The 18,878-nt window shown below is 40.6% G+C and overlaps 2 non-coding genes across 2 annotated transcripts; both read left to right on the top strand.

Moving 5' to 3' along the window:
• Nucleotides 1-4,516: 4,516 nt before the first annotated feature.
• LOC130952801 (small nucleolar RNA R71) lies at nt 4,517-4,624 on the top strand. The gene has a single exon (XR_009074976.1). It is a non-coding gene; the product is annotated as a small nucleolar RNA R71 (small nucleolar RNA).
• A 13,582-nt stretch (nt 4,625-18,206) lies between these two features.
• LOC130953809 (small nucleolar RNA R71) lies at nt 18,207-18,314 on the top strand. Its single transcript, XR_009075969.1, has one exon. It is a non-coding gene; the product is annotated as a small nucleolar RNA R71 (small nucleolar RNA).
• Nucleotides 18,315-18,878: the final 564 nt, after the last annotated feature.

The raw sequence follows: 18,878 nt of genomic DNA, 5'->3' as shown, positions 1-18,878 counted from the left end.
TAAAAACATACTAAAAACAATGCCAAAAAGCATACAAATTATCCGCTCATCACAACACCAAACTTAAATTGTTGCTTGTCCTCAAGCAACTGAAGATCAAATAAGATAAAAAGAAGAGAATATGCAATGAACTCCAAAAACATCTATGAAGATCAGTATTAATTAGATGAGCGGGGCTTTTAGCTTTTTGCCTCTGAACAGTTTTGGCATCTCACTCTATCCTTTGAAATTCAGAATGATTGGCTTCTTTAGGAACTCAGAATCCAGATAATGTCATTGATTCTCCTAGTTAAGTATGATGATTCTTGAACACAGCTACTTCATGAGTCTTGGTCGTGGCCCAAAGCACTCTGTCTTCCAGTATTACCACCGGATACATACATGCCACAGACACATAATTGGGTGAACCTTTTCAGATTGTGACTCAGCTTTGCTAGAGTCCCCAATTAGAGGTGTCCAGGGTTCTTAAGCACACTCTTTTTGCCTTGGATCACAACTTTATTTCTTTCTTTTTCTTTCTTTTTCGTTTTTTTTTCGCTTGCTTCTAGAATCATTTTTTTATGATTTTTCAGATCCTCAGTAACATGTCTCCTTTTTTCATCATTCTTTCATGAGCTAACCAATCATGAACCACAAATTCAAAAGACATATGCACTGTTTAAGCATACATTCAGAGAACAAAAGTATTGCCACCACATCAAAATAATTAAACTGTTATAAAATTCAAAATTCATGCAATTCTTATCTTTTTCAATTAAGAACATTGTTTATTCAAGAAAGGTGATGGATTCATAGGACATTCATAACTTTAAGGCATAGACACTAATGATCATAAGACACAAACATAGATAAACATAAGCACTAAAATTCGAAAAATAAGAAAATAAAGAACAAGGAGATTAAAGAACGGGTCCACCTTAGTGATGGCGGCTTGTTCTTCCTCTTGAAGGTCTTATGGAGTGCTTGAGCTCCTCAATGTCTCTTCCTTGTCTTTGTTGCTCCTCTCTCATGATTCTTTGATCTTCTCTAATTTCATGGAGGAGGATGGAATGTTCTTGGTGCTCCACCCTTAGTTGTCCCATGTTGGAACTCAATTCTCCTAGGGAGGTGTTTAGTTGCTCCCAATAGTCTTGTGGAGGAAAGTGCATCCCTTGAGGTATCTCAGGGATCTCATGATGAGAGGGGTCTCTTGTTTGCTCCATCCCTTTCTTGGTGATGGGCTTGTCGTCATCAATAAGGACGTCTCCCTCTATGTCAACTCCAACTCATGAACTTCCACTTCTTCTCCAATCATGATGCTATGGATCATGATGGCCCGGTCTAGAGTAACTTCGGACCGGTTGCTAGTGGGAATGATTGAACGTTGGATAAACTCCAACCATCCTCTAGCCACGGGTTTGAGGTCATGCCTTCTCAATTGAACCGGCTTCCCTCTTGAATCTCTCTTCCATTGTGCGCCCTCTTCACATATGACTGTGAGGACTTGGTCCAACCTTTGATCAAAGTTGACCCTTCTAGTGTAAGGATGTTCATCTCCTTGCATCATGGGCAAGTTGAATGCTAACCTTACATTTTCCGGACTAAAATCCAAGTATTTCCCCCGAACCATAGTAAGCCAATTCTTTGGATCCGGGTTCACACTTTGATCATGGTTCTTGGTGATCCATGCATTGGCATAGAACTCTTGAACCATCAAGATTCTGACTTGTTGAATGGGGTTGGTAAGAACTTCCCAACCTCTTCTTCGGATCTCATGTCGGATCTCCAGATATTCACTCTTTTTGAGTGAAAAAGGGACCTCGGGGATCACCTTCTTCAAGGCCACAACTTCATAGAAGTGGTCTTGATGCATCCTTGAGATGAATCTCTCCATCTCCCATGACTCGGAGGTGGAAGCTTTTGCCTTCTCTTTCCTCTTTCTAGAGGTTTCTCCGGCCTTGGATGCCATAAATGGTTATGGAAAAACAAAAAGCAATGCTTTTACCACACCAAACTTAAAAGGTTTGCTCGTCCTCGAGCAAAAAAAGAAAGAAGAGAGTAGAAGAAGAAGAAATGAGGAAGAAGAGAGTGGCTTAGTGTTCGGCCAAAGAGGGGGAGAAGTGGTGTTTAGGTTGTGTGAAAATGAAGGGGTGAAGAAGGGTATATATAGGAGAGGGGGGGCTCATGGTTCGGTCATGTATGGGTGGGTTTGGGAGGGAAAGTGGTTTGAATTTGAAGGGTGAGGTATGTGGGGTTTTATGAAGGATGGATGTGAGTGGTGAAGAGAAAGATGGGATTTGATAGGTGAAGGGTTTTTGGGGAAGAGGTGTTGAGGTGATTGGTGAATGGGTGAAGAAGAGAGAGAGTGGTGGGGTAGGTGGGGGTCCTGTGGGGTCCACAGATCCTGTGGTGTCAAGGAAAAGTCATCCCTGCACCAAATGGCATGCAAAATCATGTTTTGAACCATTTCTGGCGTTAAACACCGGACTGGTGCCCATTTCTGGCGTTTAACGCCAGGTTCTTGCCCTTTTCTGGCGTTTAACGCCAGTCTGGTGCCCCTTTCTGGCGTTAAACGCCCAGAATGGTGCCAGACTGGGCGTTAAACGCCCAACTGCTAACCTTACTGGCGTTTAAACGCCAGTAGGTTCTTCCTCCAGGGTGTGCTATTTTTCTTCCTGTTTTTCATTCTGTTTTTGCTTTTTTAATTGATTTTGTGACTTCTCATGATCATCAACCTACAAAATAAAATAAAATAACAAAAGAAAAATAGATAAAATATAACATTGGGTTGCCTCCCAACAAGCGCTTCTTTAATGTCAGTAGCTTGACAGAGGGCTCTCATGGAGCCTCACAGATACTCAGAGCAATGTTGGAACCTCCCAACACCAAACTTAGAGTTTGAATGTGGGGGTTCAACACCAAATTTAGAGTTTGGTTGTGGCCTCCCAACACCAAACTTAGAGTTTGACTGTGGGGGCTCTGTTTGACTCTGATTTGAGAGAAGCTCTTCATGCTTCCTCTCCATGGTGACAGAGGGATATCCTTGAGCATTAAACACAAAGGATTCTTCATTCACTTGAATGATCAGTTCACCTCCATCAACATCAATCACAGCCTTTGCTGTGGCTAGGAAGGGTCTGCCAAGGATGATAGATTCATCCATGCACTTCCCAGTCTCTAGGACTATGAAATCAGTAGGGATGTAGTGGTCTTCAATCTTCACCAAAACATCCTCTACAAGTCCATGAGCTTGTTTTCTTAAGTTGTCTGCCATCTCTAATGAGATTCTTGCAGCTTGCACCTCAAAGATCCCTAGCTTCTCCATTACAGAGAGAGGCATGAGGTTTACACTTGACCCTAAGTCACACAGAGCCTTCTTGAAGGTCATGGTGCCTATGGTACAAGGTATTGAAAACTTCCCAGGATCTTGTCTCTTTTGAGGTAATTTCTGCCTAGACAAGTCATCCAGTTCTTTGGTGAGCAAAGGAGGTTCATTCTCCCAAGTTTCATTTCCAAATAACTTGTCATTTAGCTTCATGATTGCTCCAAGGTATTTAGCAACTTGCTCTTCAGTGACATACTCATCCTCTTCAGAGGAAGAATACTCATCAGAGCTCATGAATGGCAGAAGCAAGTCCAATGGAATCTCTATGGTCTCATTTTGAGCCTCAGATTCCCATGGTTCCTCATTTGGGAACTCAGTGGAGGTCAGTGCACGCCCACTGAGGTCTTCCTCAGTGGCGTTCACTTCCTCTCCTTCCTCTCCAAATTCGGCCATGATGATGGCCTTGCACTCTCCTTTTGGATTTTCTTCTGTGTTGCTTGGAAGAGTACTTGGAGGGAGTTCAGTAACTTTCTTGCTCAGCTGTCCTACTTGTGCCTCCAAGTTTCTAATGGAGGACCTTGTTTCAGTCATGAAACTTTGAGTGGTTTTGATTAGATCAGAGACCATGGTTGCTAAGTCAGAGGGGTTCTGCTTAGAATTCTCTGTCTGTTGCTGAGAAGATGATGGAAAAGGCTTGCCATTGCTAAACCTATTTCTTCCACCATTATTGTTGTTGAAACCTTGTTGAGGTCTCTCTTGATTCTTCCATGAGAAATTTGGGTGATTTCTCCATGAAGAATTATAGGTGTTTCCATAGGGTTCTCCTAGGTAATTCACCTCTTCCATTAAAGGGTTCTCAGGATCATAAGCTTCTTCTTCAGATGAAGCATCCTTAGTACTGCTTGGTGCATTTTGCATTCCAGACAGACTTTGAGAAATCAAATTGACTTGTTGAGTCAATATCTTGTTCTGAGCCAGAATGGCATTCAGAGTATCAATCTCAAGAACTCCTTTCTTCTGATTAGTCCCATTGTTCACAGGATTCCTTTCAGAAGTGTACATGAATTGGTTATTTGCAACCATTTCAATTAGCTCTTGAGCTTCTGTAGGCGTCTTCTTCAGATGAAGAGATCCTCCAGCAGAGCTATCCAAAGACATCTTGGATAGTTCAGAGAGACCATCATAGAAAATACCTATGGTGCTCCATTCAGAAAGCATGTCAGAAGGACATTTTCTGATCAATTGTTTGTATCTTTTCCAAGCTTCATAGAGGGATTCTCCATCCTTCTGTCTGAAGGTTTGGACTTCCACTCTAAGCTTACTCAATTTTTGAGGTGGAAAGAACTTTGCCAAGAAGGCATTGACTAGCTTTTCCCATGAGTCCGGGCTTTCTTTAGGTTGTGAGTCCAACCATATCCTAGCTCTGTCTCTTACAGCAAAAGGGAATAGCATAAGTCTGTAGACTTCAGGGTCAACCCCATTAGTTTTGACAGTGTCACAGATTTGCAAGAATTCAGCTAAGAACTGATGAGGATCTTCCAATGGAAGTCCATGGAACTTGCAATTCTGTTGCATTAGAGAAACTAATTGAGGCTTAAGCTCAAAGTTGTTTGCTCCAATGGCAGGGATAGAGATGCTTCTCCCATAGAAGTCGGGAGTAGGTGCAGTAAAGTCACCTAGCACCTTCCTTGCATTGTTGTTGTTTTCGGCTGCCATGGGTTCTTCTTCTTTGAAGATTTCTATTAGGTCCTCTACAGAGAGTTGTGCCTTAGCTTCTCTTAGCTTTCGCTTCAAGGTCCTTTCAGGTTCAGGGTCAGCTTCAACAAAAATGCCTTTGTCTTTGCTCCTGCTCATATGAAAGAGAAGAGAACAAGAAAATGTGGAATCCTCTATGTCACAGTATAGAGATTCCTTGAGGTGTCAGAGGAAAAGAAAATTAGAAGGAACAGGTAGAAGAATTCGAACTTAGTCAAATAGAGTTCGAATTGTGCATTGAGAAGGAGTGGTACTCCATAAATAGAAGGATGTGAGAAGAGGGGAAGAGAATTTTCGAAAATTAAGTGAAAGGTTTTGAAAAACATTTTGAAAAACTTGAATTGATTTTCGAAAACCAAGAGTGGGAAAGAAATCAAGTAATTTTTGAAAAAGATTTTGAAATTAGAAATAAAAAAGATATGATTAAAAATTGTTTTGAAAAAGATGTGATTATAAAAAAGATATGATAAAAAAAAGTTATGGTTTTAAAAAGATATGATTGAAAAGATATGATTTAAAAACAAATTAAAAAGATTTGATTTTAAAAATTAATGACTTGCCTAACAAGAAAAGATATGATTCAAACATTAAACCTTTCTCAACAGAAAAGGCAACATACTTGAAATGTTCAATCAAATCATTAATTGTTAGCAAGTATCTTTAAAAAAAGAAAGAAATTGATTTTGAAAACATTTGATTGAAAAGATATGATTTGAAAAAGATTTGATTTTGAAAAACTTTGAAAACTTGAAAAAAAAATTGATTTGAAAACAAAATCTTCCCTCTTGTGCCATCCTGGCGTTAAACGCCCAGAATGGTATCCATTCTGGCGTTTAACGCCCAAAATGCTACCTTTTTGGGCGTTAAACGCCCAACCAGGTACCCTGGCTGGCGTTTAAACGCCAGTCTGTCCTTCTTCACTGGGCGTTTTGAACGCCCAGCTTTTTCTGTGTAATTCCTCTGCAGTATGTTATGAGTCTTCAATTCTCCGTATTATTGACTTGAAAAGACACAAAAAAAAATATTTTTGGATTTTTAATAATAAGGAATAATCAAGATGCAACTAAAATCAAATAACAATGCATGCAAGACACCAAACTTAGCAGTTTGTATACTACTGACACTAATAAAATGTGAATGCATATGAGACACATAAACACTCAAGTCAAGAGAATTAAAAATCATAGTAATAAAATCATCAAGAACAACTTGAAGATTAATGAAGACACATGCATGAATGCAAAAAGAGCAGAAACATGCAATTGACACCAAACTTAAAATGAGACACTAGACTTCAAACAAGAAACATAAAATTATTTTTGGTTTTTATGGTTTTGTAAATTTTTTTTTCAAAAATTATATGGAAATAGAAAATAAAGGTTTCAGAATTCTTAGTTTGGATTCCAGGAATCATTGCAATGCTAGTCTAAGACTCCGGTCCAGGAATTAGACATGGCTTCACAGCCAGCCAAGCTTCCAAAGAAAGCTTCGGTCCAAAACACTAGACATGGCCAATGGCCAGCCAAGCCTTAGCAAATCATTGCTCCAATAGCAAGATTGATAGAAATCAACAAGCTCTTGTGATGATCAATTGAAACCTCGGTCCAATAAGATTAGACATGGCTTCTCAGCCAGCCAAACTTCAATAGATCATCTTGAAACACTAGAATTCATTCTTAAGAACTCTGAAGAAAAATACCTAATCTAAGCAACAAGATGAACCGTCAGTTGTCCATACACAAAACAATCCCCGGCAACGGCGCCAAAAACTTGGTGCGCGAAATCGTGATCACTACAACTTCGCACAACTAACCAGCAAGTGCACTGGGTCGTCCAAGTAATAAACCTTACGCGAGTAAGGGTCGATCCCACGGAGATTGTTGGTATGAAGCAAGCTATGGTCACCTTGTAAATCTTAGTCAGGCAGACTCAAATGGGTATAGATGATGAATGAAACATAAAGATAAAGATAGAGATACTTATGTATATCATTGGTGAGAGCTTCAGATAAGCGTATGAAGATGCCTTCCCTTCCGTCTCTCTGCTTTCCTACTGTCTTCATCCAATCCTTCTTACTCCTTTCTATGGCAAGCTTATGCAAGGGTTTCACCGTTGTCAGTGGCTACCTCCCATCCTCTCAGTGAAAACGTTCCTATGCTCTGTCACAGCATGGCTAATCATCTGTCGGTTCTCGGTCAGGCCGGAATAGAATCCAGTGATTCTTTTGCGTCTGTCACTAACGCCCCGCCTGCTAGGAGTTTGAAGCACGTCACAGTCATTCAATCATTGAATCCTACTCAGAATACCACAGACAAGGTTAGACCTTCCGAATTCTCTTGAATGCCGCCATCAGTTCTTGCCTATACCACGATGATTCTGATCTCACGGAATGGTTGGCTCGGTTGTCAGGCGAGCACTCGGTTGTCAGGCGATCAACCATGCATCGTGTATCAGGAATCAAAGAGATATTCACTAGAGCCTTGTTGCTTGTAGAATAGAAGTGGTTGTCAGTCACTTTGTTCATAAGTGAGAATGATGATGAGTGTCACGGATCATCACATTCATCAAGTTGAAGAACAAGTGATATCTTGGACAAAGAACAAGCGGAATTGAATAGAAGAACAATAGTAATTGCATTAATACTCGAGGTACAGCAGAGCTCCACACCTTAATCTATGGTGTGTAGAAACTCCACCGTTGAAAATACATAAGAACAAGGTCTAGGCATGGCCGAATGGCCAGCCTCCCAAAGAGGGTTCAATCATAAAAACATGATCAAAAGATATCAAAATACAATAGTAAAAGGTCCTACTTATAGGAAACTAGTAGCCTAAGGTGTACAAAGATGAGTAAATGACATAAAAATCCACTTCCGGGCCCACTTGGTGTGTGCTTGGGCTGAGCAATGAAGCATTTTTCGTGTAGAGACTCTTCTTGGAGTTAAACGCCAGCTTTGGTGCCAGTTTGGGCGTTTAACTCCCATTTTGGTGCCAGTTCCGGCGTTTAAAGCTGGAAATTCTGCAGGTGACTTTGAACGCCGGTTTGGGCCATCAAATCTTAGGCAAAGTATGGACTATCATATATTGCTGGAAAGCCCAGGATGTCTACTTTCCAACGCCGTTAAGAGCGCGCCAATTGGGCCTCTGTAGCTTCAGAAAATCCACTTCGAGTGCAGGGAGGTCAGAATCCAACAGCATCTGCAGTCCTTTTCAGTCTCTGAATCAGATTTTTGCTCAGGTCCCTCAATTTCAGCCAGAAAATATCTGAAATCACAGAAAAACACACAAACTCATAGTAAAGTCCAGAAAAGTGAATTTTAACTAAAAACTAATAAAAATATACTAAGAACTCAACTAATACTGAGTTTTAATCAAGTCTCAGTTTTGAGCATTCTTGCTCAAAATTGCCTTCAAGATAATGTTTGACTCTTTGTCCATTAACAATGAATTTTTTGTTAGAGTCATTATCCTGAAGCTCTATGTATCCATATGGTGATAAGTTTGTAATGACATATGGACCTCTCCACCGGGATTTTAATTTCCCGTGGAATAATTTAAGCCTAGAATTAAATAGCAGAACTTTCTGCCTTGGCTCAAAGACTCTGGATGACAATTTCTTATCATGCCATCTTTTCGCTTTCTCTTTGTAAATCTTTGCATTTTTGAAAGCATTGAGTCTAAATTCCTCTAGCTCATTTAACTAGAGCAATCGTTTTTCTCCGGCTAACTTGGCATCAAGGTTTAGGAATCTGGTTGCCCAATAGGCCTTGTGTTCCAGTTCCACTGGCAAGTGACATGCCTTTCCATACACAAGCTGGTATGGAGAGGTCCCTATAGGGGTCTTGAATGCTGTTCTGTATGCCCACAGAGCATCATCTAAGCTTCTTGCCTAATCCCTTCTACGGTTAATTACAGTCCGTTCCAGGATTCTTTTGAGTTCTCTATTTGAGACTTCAGCTTGCCCATTAGTTTGTGGATGATATGGAGTAGCTACCCTGTGACTAACTCCATAACGAACCAGAGCAGCATAAAGCTGTTTATTGCAGAAATGAGTGCCCCCGTCACTAATTAACACTCTAGGGATACCAAATCTGCTGAAGATGTGTTTCTGGAGGAATTTTAACACTGTTTTAGTGTCATTGGTGGGTGTTGCAATAGCCTCCACCCATTTGGATACATAATCCACTGCCACCAGAATATAAGTGTTTGAGTATGATGGTGGGAAGGGTCCCATGAATTCAATGCCCCATACATCAAACAACTCAATCTCCAAGATCCCTTGCTGAGGCATGGCGTAACTGTGAGGTAGATTGCCGGATCTTTGGCAATTGTCACAATTAAGTACATACATTCGGGAGTCTTTATAGAGAGTAGGCCAGTAGAAGCCACTTTGGAGGACTCTTGTGGCTGTTCGCTCACTTCCAAAATGTCCTCCATACTGTGATCCATGGCAGTGCCATAGGATCTTCTGTGCTTCTTCCTTAGGCACACATCTACGGATTACTCCGTCTGCACATCTCTTAAAGAGATATGGCTCATCCCAAAGGTAATACTTTGCATCCGTGATCAGCTTCTTTATTTGCTGTCTACTGTACTCTTTGGGTATAAATCTCACTGCCTTGTAGTTTGCAATGTCTGCAAACCATGGCACTTCCTGGATGGCAAAGAGTTGCTCATCCGGAAAGGTTTCAGAGATCTCAGTGAGAGGGAGGGACGCCCCTTCTACTGGTTCTATTCGGGACAGGTGGTCTGCTACCTGATTCTCCGTCCCTTTTCTGTCTCTTATTTCTATATCAAACTCTTGCAGAAGTAACACCCATCTTATAAGTCTGGGTTTTGAATCCTGCTTTGTGAGTAGATATTTAAGAGCAGCATGATCAGTGTACACAATCACCTTTGATCCTACTAAATAGGATCTGAATTTGTCAATGGCACAAACCACTGCAAGTAGCTCTTTTTCTGTGGTTGTGTAATTTTTCTGTGCGTCATTTAAAACACGGCTGGCATAGTAAATGACGTGCAGAAGCTTGTCATGCCTTTGTCCCAACACTGCACCAATAGCCTGGTCACTGGCATCACACATTAATTCAAATGGTAATGTCCAGTCTGGTGCAGAGATGATTGGTGCTGTAACCAATTTAGCTTTCAGAGTCTCAAATGCTTGCAGACACTCTTTATCAAAGATAAATGGAGTGTCAGCAGCTAGCAGGTTGCTTAGAGGTTTGGCAATTTTTGAAAAATCCTTTATAAACCTCCTGTAGAATCCTGCATGCCCTAGAAAGCTTCTGATTGCCTTAACATTGGCAGGTGGTGGTAATTTTTCAATTACCTCTACTTTAGCTTGATCCACCTCTATCCCCTTGTTCGAGATTTTGTGCCCAAGGACAATTCCTTCAGTCACCATAAAGTGACACTTCTCCCAGTTTAAAACCAGGTTAGTCTCTTGGCATCTCTTTAGAACAAGTGCTAAATGGTTAAGGCAGGAGCTGAATGAGTCTCCAAACACTGAAAAGTCATCCATGAAGACTTCCAGAAATTTTTCCACCATATCAGAGAAAATTGAGAGCATGCACCTCTGAAAGGTTGCAGGTGCATTACATAGCCCAAATGGCATCCTTCTGTATGCAAATACTCCAGATGGGCATGTGAATGCCGTTTTCTCCTGATCTTGAGGATCTACTGCAATTTGATTATAACCTGAATATCCATCCAGGAAGCAGTAGTATTCATGACCTGCTAGTCTTTCTAGCATCTGGTCTATGAATGGTAAAGGAAAATGATCCTTTCTGGTAGCTGTATTGAGTCTTCTGTAATCAATACACATACGCCACCCAGTAACTGTTCTTGTAGGAACCAGTTCATTTTTTTCATTATGAACCACTGTCATGCCACCTTTCTTAGGGACGACTTGGACAGGGCTCACCCAGGAGCTGTCAGAAATAGGATAAATAATCCCAGCCTCTAGTAATTTAGTGACCTCTTTTTGCACTACTTCCTTCATGGCTGGGTTCAGCCGCCTTTGTGGTTGCACCACTGGCTTGGCGTCACCCTCCAGTAAGATCTTGTGCATGCATCTAGCTGGGCTAATGCCCTTAAGATCACTGATGGACCACCCAAGAGCTGTCTTGTGTGTCCTTAGCACTTGAATTAGTGCTTCCTCTTCCTGTGGCTCTAAGGTAGAGCTTATGATTACAGGAAAGGTATCACCTTCTCCCAAGAATGCATATTTTAGGGAAGGTGGTAATGGTTTGAGCTCGGGTTTATGAGGTTTCTCCTTTTCCTGAGGGAATTTCAGAGGTTCTACTATTTTCTCTGACTCCTCCAGATCAGGCTGGACGTCTTTAAAGATGTCCTCTAGCTCTGATTCGAGACTCTCAGCCATATTGACCTCTCTTACCAGAGAGTCAATAATATCAATACTCATGCAGTCATTTGGGGTGTCTGGATGTTGCATGGCTTTGACAACATTCAACTTGAACTCCTCCTCATTGACTCTCAAGGTTACTTCCCCTTTTTGGACGTCAATGAGGGTTCGGCCAGTTGCTAGGAAAGGTCTTCCTAGAATGAGAGTTGCACTCTTGTGCTCCTCCATTTCCAGCACCACAAAGTCAGTAGGAAAGGCAAATGGCCCAACCTTGACAATCATGTCCTCAATCACACCTGATGGGTATTTAATGGAGCCATCAGCAAGTTGAAGACATATCCTGGTTGGTTTGATTTCTTCAGTTAAACCAAGCTTTCTGATAGTAGATGCAGGTATTAGGTTGATACTTGCCCCAAGATCACATAAAGCTTGCTTGGTGCAAGTGCCCTCTAATGTGCATGGTATCATAAAGCTCCCAGGATCTTTAAGCTTCTCAGGTAAGCTTTTCAGAATGACTGCACTGCATTCTTCAGTGAGGTAAACTTTTTCAGTTTCCCTCCAATCCTTCTTATGACTTAAGATCTCTTTTATGAACTTAGCATAAGAGGGTATTTGCTCAAGTGCTTCTGCAAACGGAATCTTTATTTCAAGAGTTCTGAGATAGTCTGCAAAGCAGGCAAATTGCTTATCCTGTTCCGCTTGGCGGAGTTTTTGAGGATAAGGCATTTTGGCTTTGTATTCCTCAATCTTAGTTGCTGCAGGTTTATTACCTACAGAAGTGGGTTGGGAAGCCTTTATAGAAGGGTTATTATCAGCACTTGTATGTGACTGATTCCCCACTGGCAATTGAATGCCAGTGGTGGGAGCTGGAGTGGCGTTAGACGCCACTTCCTTGTTTGTTACTGGCGTTTGAACGCCAGAACCATGCTCCCTTTGGGCGTTCAACACCGGATTCATGCTTGTTTCTGGCGTTGAACGCCAGGAATGAACATGGTCTGGGCGTTCAGTGCCAGCTTTATTCCTCTCTGGGCTCTGACTGTCCTCAGAGGGATTTTGAGTATCCACTTGTTCATTTCTTGGTTTCCTGCTGCTTTGAAGTGAGGTATTTAATGTTTTCCCACTTCTTAATTGAACTGCTTGGCATTCTTCTGTTATTTGTTTTGACAGTTGTTTTTCTGTCTGCTTTAATTGTACTTCCATGTTCCTGTTAGCCATTCTTGTTTCCTGTAATATTTCCTTGAATTCAGCTAGCTGCTGAGTTAGAAAGTCTAATTGCTGATTGAATTCATTAGCCTGATCCACCGGACTGAGTTCAGCAGTTACTGTTTTAGTTTCTTCTTTCATGGAAGATTCACTGCTTAGGTACAGATGTTGATTTCTGGCAACTGTGTCAATAAGCTCTTGAGCCTCTTCAATTGTTTTTCTCATATGTATAAATCCACCAGCTGAGTGGTCTAGAGAAATCTGAGCTTTTTCTGTAAGCCCATAGTAGAAGATGTCTAATTGCACCCATTCTGAAAACATTTCAGAGGGGCATTTTCTTAGCATCTCTCTGTATCTCTCCCAGGCATCATAAAGAGATTCATTATCTCCTTGTTTGAAGCCTTGGATGCTTAGCCTTAGCTGTGTCATCTTTTTGGAGGGAAATAGTGATTCAGGAATTTTTCTGATAGCTGTTTCCATGTTTTTATGCTGTTCTTAGGCTGGTTATTTAACCACCTCTTAGCTTGATCTTTTACAGCAAATAGAAACAGTAATAATCTGTAGACATCCTGATCCACTTCCTTATCATGTACTGTGTCAGCAATTTGCAAGAATTGTGCCAAAAATTCTGTAGGTTCTTCATGTGGAAGACCAGAATACTGACAGTTTTGCTGCACCATGATAATGAGCTGAGGATTCAACTCAAAGCTACTAACTCCAATGGAGGGTATACAGATACTACTCCCATATGAAGCAGTAGTGGGGTTAGCATATGACCCCAGAGTCCTCTTGGACTGTTCCTTCCCACTTAGTTCCATGTTGGAATAAAAGAGATGGTATATATGTTGATATTATTTATTTTATAAAAATTAATTTTTATAAAATAAAATAAAATACAAACGAAATAAATAAAAGAAAGTGGAAATATTTTGAAATTGAAAATTGAATTTTTATATAAAATTTTCGAAAAAAAATAGTTCAAAATTAGTTAGAAAATAAAATTTTTTTGAATTTTGAATTTTATGATGAAAGAGAAAAACTCACAAAAGACACAAGACTTAAAATTTTTTAGATCTAATGCTCCTTATTTTCGAAAATTTTTGGAGGGAAAACACCAAGGAACACCAAACTTAAAAATTTTAAGATCAAGACACAAGAAAAACTCAAGAACACCTTGAAGATTCACAAGAACACCAAGAAAAAAAAGGAAGAACACCAAACTTAAAATTTTTAGAAAACTTTAATAAAATTTTCGAAAATTTATGAAAGATTAACAAGAAAATACCAAACTTAAAGTTTGGCACAAGATTAAATCAAGAAAAATTATTTTTGAAAAAGGTTCCAAAGCGTATACCCAGTTATAAAGAATATAAACCAATACTCTAGCCAATTGGGAATAAATGTAACACTTGTTCTAAATATTCCAATTAATGCTTTAAAAAGAACACAAGTGAAACAAGAAAAGACACAAAGCAAGAAAAACTCAAGATCAAACAAGAAAAATAAGCAAGAACAACTTGAAGATCAATGAAGAACGAAGAACACAAGTCGAAAATTTTAAAGAAAAATATGAGATATGCAATTGACACCAAACTTAGAACAAGACACTAAACTCACGAAAATTAGCAATTAATTAAAAGAAAAATAATAAATTTTGAAAAGAAATTTTTGAAAAGAAACTATCCTATCAAGATTTAATGACTCTATAACAATAAAAATAAAAAAAATAAAAATAAATTATTCCTAATCTAAGAAATAAAATAAACTTTTAGTTGTTCAAACTCGAATAATCCCCGGCAACGGCGCCAAAAACTTGGTGCACGAATTTGTAATCCGCACAACTAACCAGCAAGTGCACTGGGTCGTCCAAGTAATACCTTACGTGAGTAAGGGTCGATCCCACGGAGATTATTGGTTTGAAGCAAGCTATATTTATTTTATGAATCTTAGTCAGGAGGCCAATAGGATTATAAGTGAAATTACTAGATTTGATTATAAAAATAAAAGAGAATAATAGCGTTACTTGTTGTGCAGTAATGAGAAATATGTTGGAGTTTTGGAGATGCTTTGTCCTTCGAACTTCAACTTTTCCTTAAAATCCTTCAACACACGAAAAGTCCCTTCCATGGCAAGCTCTATGTAGGGTGTCACCGTTGTCAATGGCTACCTCCCATCCTCTCAGTGAAAACGTTCCTATGCTCTGTCATAGCACGGCTAATCATCTGTCGGTTCTCAATCAGGTTGGAATAGAATCCATTGATTCTTTTGCGTCTGTCACTAACGCCCAGCCTTCAGGAGTTTGAAGCTCGTCACAGTCATTCAATCCCAGAATCCTACTCGGAATACCACAGACAAGGTTTAGACTTTCCGGATTCTCATGAATGCCGCCATCAATCCGGCTTATACCACGAAGATTCTGATTAAGGAATCTAAGAGATATTCATTTAATCTGATGTAGAACGGAGGTGGTTGTCAGGCACACGTTCATGGATTGGGGAAGGTGATGAGTGTCACGGATCATCACCTTCTCCATAATTAAGCGCGAATGAACATCTTAGATAAGAACAAGCGTGTTTGAATGGAAAATAAAGGAATTGTATTAATTCATCGAGACGCTGCAGAGCTCCTCACCCCCAACAATGGAGTTTAGAGACTCATGCCGTCAAAAAGTATGTAATTCAGATCTGAAAATGTCATGAGGTACAGAATAATTCTCTAAAAGTTGTTTTTATAGTAAACTAGTATCCTAGGTTTACAGAATATGAGTAAACTAAGATAATTGGTGCAGAAATCCACTTCTGGGGCCCACTTGGTGTGTGCTGGGGCTGAGACTAAAGCTATCCACGAGTAGAGGCTTTACTTGGAGTTAAACTCCAAGTTATGACGTGTTTTGGGCGTTCAACTCCGGATCATGACGTGTTTCTGGCGTTTAACTCCAGACAGCAGCATGTACTTGGCGTTCAACGCAAAGTTACGTCGTCTATCTTCGCGCAAAGTATGGACTATTATATATTGCTGGAAAGCCCTGGATGTCTACTTTCCAATGCCGTTGAGAGCGCGCCAATTGGACTCCTGTAGCTCTAGAAAATCCATTTCGAGTGCAGGGAGGTCAGGATCCAACAACATCAGCAGTCCTTTTTCAGCCTAAGTCAGATTTCTGCTCAGCTTCCTTAATTTCAGCCAGAAAATACCTGAAATCACAGAAAAATACACACACTCATAGTAAAGTCCAGAAATATGATTTTTGCTTAAAAACTAATAAAATTCTATTAAAAACTAATTAAAACATACTAAGATCTACATGAAATTACCCCCAAAAAGCGTATAAAAAATCCGCTCATCAATAGGTGAAGGGTTTTTGGAGAAGAGGTGTTTGAGGTGATTGGTGAATGGGTGAAGAAGAGAGAGAGTGGTGGGGTAGGTGGGGGTCCTGTGGGGTCCACAGATCCTGTGGTGTCAAGGAAAAGTCATCCCTGCACCAAATGACATGCAAAATCACGTTTTGAGCCAATTCTGGCGTTAAATGCCGGGCTGGTGCCCATTTCTGGCATTTAACGCCAGGTTCTTGCCCTTTTCTGGCGTTTAACGCCAGTCTGGTGCCCCTTTCTGGCGTTAAACGCCCAGAATGGTGCCAGACTGGGCGTAAAACGCCCAACTGCTAAACTTACTGGCGTTTAAACGCCAGTAGGTTCTTCCTCCAGGGTGTGCTGTTTTTCTTCCTGTTTTTCATTCTGTTTTTGCTTTTTCAATTGATTTTGTGACTTCTCATGATCATCAACCTACAAAATAAAATAAAATAACAAAAGAAAAATAGATAAAATATAACATTGGGTTGCCTCCCAACAAGCGCTTCTTTAATGTCAGTAGCTTGACAGAGGGCTCTCATGGAGCCTCACAGATACTCAGAGCAATGTTGGAACCTCCCAACACCAAACTTAGAGTTTGAATGTGGGGGTTCAACACCAAACTTAGAGTTTGGTTGTGGCCTCCCAACACCAAACTTAGAGTTTGACTGTGGGGGCTCTGTTTGACTCTGATTTGAGAGAAGCTCTTCATGCTTCCTCTCCATGGTGACAGAGGGATATCCTTGAGCCTTAAACACAAAGGATTCTTCATTCACTTGAATGATCAGTTCACCTCCATCAACATCAATCACAACCTTTGCTGTGGCTAGGAAGGGTCTGCCAAGGATGATAGATTCATCCATGCACTTCCCAGTCTCTAGGACTATGAAATCAGTAGGGATGTAGTGGTCTTCAATCTTCACCAAAACATCCTCTACAAGTCCATGAGCTTGTTTTCTTGAGTTGTCTGCCATCTCTAATGAGATTCTTGCAGCTTGCACCTCAAAGATCCCTAGCTTCTCCATTACAGAGAGAGGCATGAGGTTTACACTTGACCCTAAGTTACACAGAGCCTTCTTGAAGGTCATGGTGCCTATGGTACAAGGTATTGAAAACTTCCCAGGATCTTGTCTCTTTTGAGGTAATTTCTGCCTAGACAAGTCATCCAGTTCTTTGGTGAGCAAAGGAGGTTCATCCTCCCAAGTCTCATTTCCAAATAACTTGTCATTTAGCTTCATGATTGCTCCAAGGTATTTAGCAACTTGCTCTTCAGTGACATACTCATCCTCTTCAGAGGAAGAATACTCATCAGAGCTCATGAATGGCAGAAGCAAGTCCAATGGAATCTCTATGGTCTCATTTTGAGCCTCAGATTCCCATGGTTCCTCATTTGGGAACTCAGTGGAGGTCAGTGCACGCCCACTGAGGTCTTCCTCAGTGGCGTTCACTTCCTCTCCTTCCTCTCCAAATTCGGCCATGATGATGGCCTTGCACTCTCCTTTTGGATTTTCTTCTGTGTTGCTTGGAAGAGTACTTGGAGGGAGTTCAGTAACTTTCTTGCTCAGCTGTCCCACTTGTGCCTCCAAGTTTCTAATGGAGGACCTTGTTTCAATCATGAAACTTTGAGTGGTTTTGATTAGATCAGAGACCATGGTTGCTAAGTCAGAGGGGTTCTGCTTAGAATTCTCTGTCTGTTGCTGAGAAGATGATGGAAAAGGCTTGCCATTGCTAAACCTATTTCTTCCACCATTATTGTTGTTGAAACCTTGTTGAGGTCTCTCTTGATTCTTCCATGAGAAATTTGGGTGATTTCTCCATGAAGAATTATAGGTGTTTCCATAGGGTTCTCCTAGGTAATTCACCTCTTCCATTGAAGGGTTCTCAGGATCATAAGCTTCTTCTTCAGATGAAGCATCCTTAGTACTGCTTGGTGCATTTTGCATTCCAGACAGACTTTGAGAAATCAAATTGACTTGTTGAGTCAATATCTTGTTCTGAGCCAGAATGGCATTCAGAGTATCAATCTCAAGAACTCCTTTCTTCTGATTAGTCCCATTGTTCACAGGATTCCTTTCAGAAGTGTACATGAATTGGTTATTTGCAACCATTTCAATTAGCTCTTGAGCTTCTGTAGGCGTCTTCTTCAGATGAAGAGATCCTCCAGCAGAGCTATCCAAAGACATCTTGGATAGTTCAGAGAGACCATCATAGAAAATACCTATGGTGCTCCATTCAGAAAGCATGTCAGAAGGACATTTTCTGATCAATTGTTTGTATCTTTCCCAAGCTTCATAGAGGGATTCTCCATCCTTCTGTCTGAAGGTTTGGACTTCCACTCTAAGCTTACTCAATTTTTGAGGTGGAAAGAACTTTGCCAAGAAGGCATTGACTAGCTTTTCCCATGAGTCCGGGCTTTCTTTAGGTTGTGAGTCCAACCATATCCTAGCTCTGTCTCTTACAGCAAAAGGGAATAGCATAAGTCTGTAGACCTCAGGGTCAACCCCATTAGTCTTGACAGTGTCACAGATTTGCAAGAATTCAGCTAAGAACTGATGAGGATCTTCCAATGAAAGTCCATGGAACTTGCAATTCTGTTGCATTAGAGAAACTAATTGAGGCTTAAGCTCAAAGTTGTTTGCTCCAATGGCAGGGATAGAGATGCTTCTCCCATAGAAGTCGGGAGTAGGTGCAGTAAAGTCACCTAGCACCTTCCTTGCATTGTCGTTGTTTTCGGCTGCCATGGGTTCTTCTTCTTTGAAGATTTCTGTTAGGTCCTCTACAGAGAGTTGTGCCTTAGCTTCTCTTAGCTTTCGTTCAAGGTCCTTTCAGGTTCAGGGTCAGCTTCAACAAGAATGCCTTTGTCTTTGCTCCTGCTCATATGAAAGAGAAGAGAACAAGAAAATGTGGAA

The sequence above is a fragment of the Arachis stenosperma genome, chromosome 9 (genome assembly GCF_014773155.1).
Source record: "Arachis stenosperma cultivar V10309 chromosome 9, arast.V10309.gnm1.PFL2, whole genome shotgun sequence".
Classification (NCBI taxonomy): domain Eukaryota; kingdom Viridiplantae; phylum Streptophyta; class Magnoliopsida; order Fabales; family Fabaceae; genus Arachis; species Arachis stenosperma.
This window is presented reverse-complemented; position numbering and strand designations above follow the sequence as displayed.